The sequence below is a fragment of the Chenopodium quinoa genome, unplaced genomic scaffold, assembly GCF_001683475.1.
Source record: "Chenopodium quinoa cultivar QQ74 unplaced genomic scaffold, ASM168347v1, whole genome shotgun sequence".
NCBI lineage: Eukaryota > Viridiplantae > Streptophyta > Magnoliopsida > Caryophyllales > Amaranthaceae > Chenopodium > Chenopodium quinoa.
Window position 1 is genome coordinate 1 of NW_018742416.1, and position 9,588 is coordinate 9,588.

The following is a 9,588-nucleotide window of genomic DNA, read 5'->3' on the forward strand; positions in this document are numbered from 1 at the left end:
GAGCCGAGCTTTAACTTGCTCGGCTCAGTTTGTTAAGGTTTCGAGCCGAACTCGAACTCGAGTCGAGCCTCGTCGAACCGAGCTTTGACCGAATCGAGTTCGAACAGTTCACGAATAGCTCAGTCTCATTATCACCCCTACATGGTATAGTGAAAAGCTTCATCTTCGAGCTCTTGTTGTGTCTTTTTTAGGATACAACATCCTCAACTCTTCAACCTTAGCGTTTACATCATCCTGTACCAAGTTTAAGTAATGAACACGGGGATTAAAACAGAGCCACACATTTAGCAGACCATCTAGCATAACCAACAACAAGAGCAATGACTTGAACTTTATTAATTCATAATTTCTACAGTGACTATGTCAGGAATCATACACAAAATATGCAGTGACGGTGTCGGGAAGAAAGCTTCCGTCCTTACCCGTATGAGCTTTTATCCAAAGAGATAATAAGCTCATTTTTTCTCCATGTTCATCTTCCTATTAACAATAATGACAAAAAGAGCATTGTAAGAGAAATCGACAATGTCAATGAGAATGCATCATAAATAACACAATGTATATGAATAAGAGAAAGAATTATATTCATTTAATATGTACTTTATTAGCTTATTTATGCTACAAATCTATATTGTTATTTATTTTGATTTTATATTTTTTTGAGACTAACACTCTTTTAAGTTAAATAAAAGGCCACATATATAACTAATCCATACATAATCAGCTTGTTGGTTTGCCAAAGCTATAAGAGCTAGATCTGTGAAGCTGATTTACGAAGGCTCGTGCTTTTTTCCAGCTATAGACAAATTCTGCACTCATATTCAACCAATTAGTATTTGTCAAATAATTCAACCAAGACTAATTAAAACTTAATATATTAGTGGTAGTGAATATTTTGTTTACTTTCGCTTTCTCTGAATCCCAGTACTTCACCAAACTTTACCCAATTGTTCCTGCTTATTCCATGCGGTGGTTCCTGATTACACATCTCTTCCACTGTTTTCTCATATGGCTTGTAATGCTCTTTTTTTCAAAAGAGAATCTGAACTGTCTTCAGAATTTATTGGCACGCTTGAGAGCTTGGTTGTCATATTCCACACCATTAGGAATCACAAAGTGGTCCTAATTATTAAGACATTATGAAATTTGTAAGTAACTTGTAACTGGTCTTACTTGAAAAAAGCTAATAATTGATCAGAATATTTTATGCAAAGCTAGTGTTCAATGTACTTACTCTCATATCCGTAACTATCCTTCCTTTTATATGGTTGTCGATTGCATGCCAATTTTTTTTCTCCAAGTGGACAATGAGTCTCCATCTTTGCAATCATACCAATGAATATAACCAATATATGTCCACCTTTCCTAATCGGTTGGCATAGATCATTGAATTCAACATAGTACTTGAGGTCACTATTGCTCCAAACGTCAATTGGCAGAATTATACCACTCACCAATGTAGTATTACCATTGGCGTCTACAAAAACAATAAAATAAAAAACCATTAGTTTACTAATTGAAAAACATGATTTAGGGCTCTTGAAGAACTAATTTTGCTTTTAACTAACACCATGCAACTAATACTCATCTATTTTATGTAACCACACACAGAATCTCAATGATAAAGTAAAAAAAAATAATTAAGGTAAAAAGATTACCTATGGTCAAAACCTCCTCCTTTATCATCAAAAATCTATGTCTACAGGCCAATCGGCAAGTGACTTTGGTTGTAGAGACTTAGTTTTTTTTCGAGATATCATTGGAAGTTTCATCACTTTTTTGATGTGTTTGATTAAACTGTGGAGTTGCTGCTGAAGTTTTCTTAGAACCTCCCTTCCCAGGTTGAGGATGCTGAAGTGGTTGGTGAGAAATAGGAGTTGCTGCCGAAGTTTTTCACAGCACTAGTACCAAGGTTCTGAGAACCTCCCTTCCAGGTTGAGGATGCTGAAGTGGTTGGTGAGAAATAGGAGTTGATGCCAAAGTTTTCAACAGCACTAGTACCAAGGTTCTAAGAACCTCCCTTCCCAGGTTGAGGATGCTGAAGTGGTGGGTGAGAAGTAGGAGAGGAAGCTAAAGGGTTGTTAAGGGAGTTGAGTTTATTTGAATGTGGTACAATAGGTGGAGGTTTTTTCTAAATAGATCCTAGTTTGCTAGGTGTGGTTGTGTGCATTTTGTAGTTGTATAAAGTGGAAAAAATGGCCCCCACTTATCATTCTTAAGAACCTCAACTAGTGGTGACTGAACAACTTGTTTTTTGGTTGGTTTGGAAGCAAATTCACTTACATATGATAGTGGATCATGAAACTTAGATGCAGTTGTATTTGGTGACTGTGATGATTTTGGATCTTGTGACTTAGCTGTGGCAGCAAGTATTTCCCTTGCTCTCTTGCTTCGATAAGTCATCTTGTACTATATATAACACTGCAAGATAATTTATGCAAAAAGATCAATATATCTAAATTGATATAAAAACAATGAATAAATAGCAACATATTAGAATTGGAATAACATGATATCCAACAATAACAGAAACAAGGACGGCAAAATAAATCTTTGACTAGCTCATTCAGCAAGCCACTAATAAATCTCGCTTCTGAGAGTTCTGATCCTTAGCTTTTATTCTCATTTTGAAACTGGCATAAATCATGATAATGTATGGCAGTTGATTTTGAAGACACTATCAAAGCATCTGCTGATGCCTTGGAAAGCATGGATTCATTAACTATTTTGGTCTACAGGTATTTCTGCTGCTTTTCTGTGCTTCTGCATTATTTCTCACGAAAGTCAGGGAAGGCAAGGCTTAGAAGGTAGAGACAATAGAAGGCAAAGGGAAAAGTATAGGGTTACAGATTTATAGTAGAGAATCCATATATTAGCTCACTGGCACATAACACGAGGATATACAACCATACAAAATATGGAATAGCACGTACTGCATTAGTTTATACAATCATGAAATAAATTCCACTTCTGAAAAATTTGATTGTTTTTGCGAACAGGGTCTTTTCATTTTACTAGTTAAGTTCTTATATACACCAGGGTTTACAAAGCACGGTGCACCCAAGGTATCTTTTGCTTAACTTGATGATTATATTAAAGGATGGTTTGAATCATCAAATTAGCAAAAAAAAAAAAAAACCTTAGTGCATCTTGCACCCGGGTATATGTATAAATTTTCATCTGTTCTGAAGTGCTAGGGCTTCCAATCCACTAATAAATTATAATCATCACTTGGAAAAAACTCAGCACACGCATTTTGGGACTTTAAATTATATCACAACCACCATAGGTTCTTCCAATAGCGATTAAAGCAACAATTTATCCTACTGCTCTAAGCTAAACAAATCCATGCATGCTTATGATTTTTTCCAGATTAGCAATGGTTCCCTAGGGAAGGTGGTGTTAACGATCACCTTAATTAAGATAATACGGAAAATGAAGTAAACATGAAAAGGCATTGTACCTCAGCCAGAAGAAGATCAATTCGATTATCAGACGTGGTAAGAAGATCGATAGCATCTGATGGTGAAGTATCCAGAACTAATTTGTCTTCCTCTTCAACCAGGAAGTTTACACTTGATTCTTCAAGCCGTTTTTGGAGAATTGAACATTCATACAGCAACTTCTCATTAACAGAACTAGCATATACACTTTTTTGCTTCTCGTTTTGGAGATCTCTCTGATATCAGATAATACAAGAATAAGTTAGAACACTGAGCACACACAAAAAATTAATACATAAAATTCTATCAGAAAAGAAATAGTTTGCACAACTGGTTAGCACATTTTAGTTGAAAGGATCCTGATGGAGAACTAAGAGTCCATGGTTGAATTTCACTTATTAATGTCTTTTAACCCATCTAGAAAAGAAAATAGATGAAATATTTGACTAAGAGCTGCAATTAATATGATTCTTGATCCTAAGGAGGGAGATATCCTTGCATTAATTTTTTATATTTGACTAGACTTATCTTGTGAACTTCTTTCATTTACAGTACATAGTAAATAACCTGAGTCTTCCTTGACTGAGATTTTACAAAGGGAAGCTGCTAGAAAGATTCGGGAACAATACAAGGAAAGCAACAATATTGATGGAGCACTGAGGCGATTGCCACATCATATGGTTGCTGAGAGGTCTATTGTAAGTCCATGCCTACTAGGCTACTAATTCTTTTCTAGAGGAGGTTACACTTTCGCATTACAGCCGTTCAAGGCTTTTTAATAACAGAAATACAGAATAAGCTGGGCGTTATGGATAATTAAGTATTATTATGTGTTTAAAAACAATATGATTTTATACTATATTTATTTATTGAGGAGGATAGGAACATTATCATTAATTAGCTGCCATACAACTTTAAGTATTATTATGTGTTTAAAAACAATATGGTTTTCCCGGTATTGGACTGACAGCTTTGAGCCTTATCCCTCGATATGAAACTGGCCAACTCTTTGTGTCTCGAATCATGGGTGATTGACGAGGCATTAGGTTCTATATCAACGCCATCCCCTTAGCTTTTATTCTCATTTTGTGACACTTAACAACTTTTCTCTTGTATTTTTAGTTCATTTGGTCAAAAAATCAAATTAGTTCATTTAGTCAAAATACAGTTAAGGATCAGAAGCATAAAGTATTCGAAAAAAGAGAATCATCAGTCTAATTCACAAGGAAAAAGTCCTTAGAAATCCTGGAATGTTGATGACAATGCAAGTAAAAGACCTCAGTATAGAACATATAAATTAGGTTTCCTAATTCACTATGTTGTCAATAATATGGTCTACCCTACCCAACAGATTTCAATTTCATTACTAGATCGGCCACTAATGTGACCAATGGAATGAAAGCTTCCAAGAATTGCAAGCTATGATGTAATTATAAGGGAACTGCATCAAAGCATTTGTTTAGGGTTTAAAATTTTCATAACAAAATAACATCCTCCATTTTAAAGCCACATGTAAAACTCAGATTGGACTTTTTCCTATCTTGATTTTTAATGCATTTACTGTGTGAATAAAAGATTTACAACAGTCTGCAATACATTCCACTATTATAGCACCTCTTCATGGCTACAGGTCAGACACAAAGTGTGTAGTAACTAACAGCAACAACCAACCCAATTTGAACAATTTGATTGCACAAAAAGCCTACAAATAGTAATGAAAAACATAGCAGTGTCACAGGGGCCTAGTTATATTAGAAAAGACTTGTCGTTCAAGAGAACTTAAACCTTAAGGTGAGTCAACTTTACAGACACATCAGTCAATCGACAAAAAGATTGACCGAGAGGCAACTAAATTTTCTAAACAACAACAATTTGGCAATATGATCAAGGGTATATAGGACCATTGTTACCCAGTAACCATATCCATTTGAGGTGTCTGATGTCTTGGCACAGATCAAGATATCAGACACCTCAAATGGATATGGTTACTGGGTATGCACTTTGCAAGTTATAGGAAAACGTAGAATAGCAAAGCTTCATATAAAAATGACTACTTTATCTTGTACCCAATCGTCTTTTTCAAAGTTTTCTTAAAAAACAAATCTATAATGAGTAGAGCAAAAATAACTATAGTAGTATATCACTATATCGTAATTAAATTTAATTGCAAGTGTAAAGCTTGAGCATAAAATACTCACTGCGGTCTTTTTCCTCGTCTCAATACTACGTATGAAAACTTCTCCTCAATTCCACGTAAAGGTGAACCGTTTGATCTCTGCAAGACAAAACAAACACAAAAGCTTGGTCACAACATAGCTCACTTTAATATATTTCAATAATTTCACTCCTCTAGATTTGGTTTCTATAAGACACACTGCCCTACTCTTTCCATCTCAAAGACAACCATATAGGCCAAAAAAGTTCTATTTATCCCTCTATATTAGGCTAGATCTATTGTGTTACTCTGAGTTTATTTTTCAGACAGACTTAAGAATTATTAATTTTCAATTGCATGTGTAATACCAACGTTCAGCCTTTACTTCAGAGAGTAGTGTTCGAAATCCATGGGTGCAAAAATAAATGCAAGTATTATAATGGTAAAAATACAGTAGGAATTAGGCAGTATAGATCAAATTGGTAAAAATACAGTAGGAATTAGGAAGTATAGGAATTAGGCAGTATAGATTTAGCCACGAAATTTCAACAAAATTAAGCAGAACAGAATCGAAATTGGCAGAACAGGCATATAATAATGAGAAATTGACAAAACCCAAAACATTTTTATTAAATCGGTTCCCAGAGTTATAGCGAATCTATTGAAAATTAGGTAAAATTAAAAGGGGAAATTAAGCTAAACTAAACAATTACTGATGAAACCTTTACCTTAGAGCAAGATTAGCCCTGTCTTATCTTAAGATTTTTTTCCCATGTCACATCATATTTTAATAACTTTTTATTATTTTATAATTATGTTAAGACTCCTTAAGATTAAACTAAATTTAGATCTTTATTCCTCATACTCATTTAAGATTTCTTAAATACGTATTATTGTAATTTTCACTTTTTTATATATATTATATTTTAATAGTACAATTTCCAATGGTGTAGTAAGTTACATATCTTATATAGCTGAAAAAAATATCAAACCACTAGAAACAACATTATAAATAATAATGAAATTACATGAATTATATATACATAATACCATAGCCATAAAATTTACATTTTCTTATAATTTAAATTTGTTGATGAAAATAATAGCAAATAATAGAATACTTTAGATTAATATAAATACAACAAAAAATAGCAAATAATGGAATAATTTATATTAAAAATACAACAAACAATTTTATTAAAAAAAAATAAATACAACAGTCAATTACAATTAAATTTACACTTTACATTTTTTTTCAATAAAATTAAACTAAATTATTTTTAAACAATAATATTTTTCAAAAAAAAAGTTGTGCTTTATTATACGTATATAGAAAAAAATACAGTATAAAGTATTAAATGAGTCTTAAGTTGGGTCTTGAATTTCAAGACTCCATTCAAGAATTTGTTAAGACATTGCTTCATAAATGCATAAATTTTGTGAAGTCTTGTCTTAAGACAATTTAAAAGTGATTTGCTGATGTCATGTATAGCTTTAATACCTAGGGCTAATCTTGCTCTTAGGCTGAAAAAATTCAGAAAATCCAAACAAAAAACCCATAAAAATCGCCATAAATTTCAGAATACTCACGACCCATTTTTATTAATTAAAAAAAAGGAAAAATTGAGGAACAACAAATTTGGAAATTGAAAGCGCAAATTATGAACTGAAAAACGTTTAAGTAATTGTATCTAATTAAGTGCAGAAAATTACTTGATGCACCGTCAATGAATTCTTCGAAGTATCGCGCGATTCTTGTTCTCCTTCAATTCAAAACCGTATAAGGGCAAAGATGTTCCGATTTCAGCCAGAGATTAAACAAACAACATGAGAAATCGAACATTATACTATACCATAGATGAAATTCGAACCAGAGATTAAGGAAAAGAAAGAAGTTTTACCTCTATAAATCGATGAATTTGACATGTTGAAGAAGAAAATTCCCACAATTTCCAGAACGAATTGGGTGAAGAATTTGAGTGGAGAACGATGGATGTAGCAAATTTGCAATCGCAATTCACTGATGACTGACCTAGCACTTATTTCTTCTAACCCCGCTTTTTTTTCCTTAAAAATTGAAATCGCGGGCAACCAAAAATAGTCACGTGCGGGTCATGTGACTTTGTCGATGCTTTTTAGTGTCCAAAATGACTTCGACTTGAAAAAGCGTCGACAATAAGAGGAATATAAATCCATACATTGACGCTAGTACCACAACGTCGAGAGAAAAGCGTCCATAAAATACGGAAACTGTAGTAGTGAATGGAAAGTAGAATAGGGGTATTTGTAACTATCCGTATGTGGCCGTTACGGATAGCATTCCAGGTGCTAGTTACAAATGCCCCTAATTTTTTGTCTTAGTCAGATATTATTTGTAACGGGCATTTTATAGTCCGTTATGAATACATAGTTATTTGTAATGGACAATATAAGTGCCCGTTAGGAATAACTACTTATTCGTAACGGACATTATAAGTGTCCGTTACGAATAACTACTTATTTGTAACGGGCACTTATACGTAACGGACATTATAAGTGCCCGTTACAAATAAGTAGTTATTCATAATGGGCATCGTAAGTGCCCGTTACGAATAACATTGTTATCCGTAACGGCCACATACGTAACGGTCATTGTCCGTTACAGATAGTCTATTTTTGTCCATTACGAATAGACATTTTTCCACTAGTGGAGCTATTGTGCTTGGTATAAAAAATTGACTCCGAAAGCTAAAAAGGATTCCATTACTTCAACGACATTTTCACAAGATTTTGAAAGAATATGGCTATATTCATCAAATGTGAACAAACTTTATCTTGAGTTGCTCAAAAGTTCGGTGAAGTATAAAATCAAATTGGCAAGATATCAAACGTCTAGATTAGATCGAGTGATATTTTCTTGAACCTAGAGTGATCATCTCAAGGTTATAAAATTGGAATTTCATAATCAACTCCACAAAGAGTATAGCATGTCTTGAAGGAGACCTCAAACCATTACAAAATGATTGTAATAATGATGGATCACATCCCTTCCTATAATGTTCTTAAAGATATACACCACTGACTAATGTTACACTAAACAAAATTGCTGAAGCTAATAAAGGACACCATATTAAGTTATGGATAGAAATATTTTCTAACGTCTTTTCAAGTATATGTCTAGGGCTCTTAGCATCAATGGAAGCTCATTGGCTCAGTGGGAGCTAAGTGGCTCAAAAGGGCTAAGAAAGCTTAGGAGGGAGCAAAATGTTTGTTTTGCAACGAACTTTTACCCAAAGACAATATACATATCTCTTTGTAAAGCATTCAAGTGGGACAAGGGACATTATTTCCACAACCAAAATGAGAACATAGAACTTGTTGCTCGAAGTGGTGTCTTTCTGGAAAGTAACACATTTCCACAACGACAAGTAGTAGGAAAATGTACTCGAGGACAATCGAGATGAGAAATAAACTAGAACTGAGAATCTCAAAAGTCTATAGAATGACTTCGTGAGAATAATTGATCAAGAATACTCAAAGGAATTTACAAGTGCCTTAAAGAGAATTCATTACTCACAAAAGTTTAAAAGTTTTGGAGTAAGTCTATAGAAGGACTTCATGAGAATAATTGATCATGAATACTAAAAGGACTTTACAAGTGCCTCAAAGAGAATTCATTACTCACAAAACTTTAAAAGTATTGGAGTAAGATCAAAATAATCAAAGGGTTTTAGAAGCGCCTTGAAACTCAGTGTTTGATGCAGTTTACTCTGTATAGGTATATAATTAAATCCTATAAAGTTTCTATTAAGTTAGAAATGAACCTAACACTTACAAGTACACTATTTACTATTGGATAGTAAGGGAATATAATCTTGTAAGAAAGCTACGACAAATCCAAATTCCAAAAATAGTTATAGGCCATAAAATCTAAAAATAGACTCCATGTTTGAAAACCATGTTTGAAACTTGATTAATTTTCATGAAGGGTAAAAACCCATCAAATGCATA

The 9,588-nt window shown here is 33.4% G+C and overlaps 1 long non-coding RNA gene across 1 annotated transcript; it reads right to left on the reverse strand.

Annotated features, from left to right (window-relative positions):
- Nucleotides 1-1,995: 1,995 nt before the first annotated feature.
- Nucleotides 1,996-7,491, reverse strand: LOC110706977. Its single transcript, XR_002508414.1, has 4 exons — nt 7,312-7,491; nt 5,642-5,718; nt 3,464-3,679; nt 1,996-2,421 (listed from the first exon to the last, which is right to left on the reverse strand). It is a non-coding gene; the product is annotated as an uncharacterized LOC110706977 (long non-coding RNA).
- Between the last annotated feature and the right edge of the window lie 2,097 nt (nt 7,492-9,588).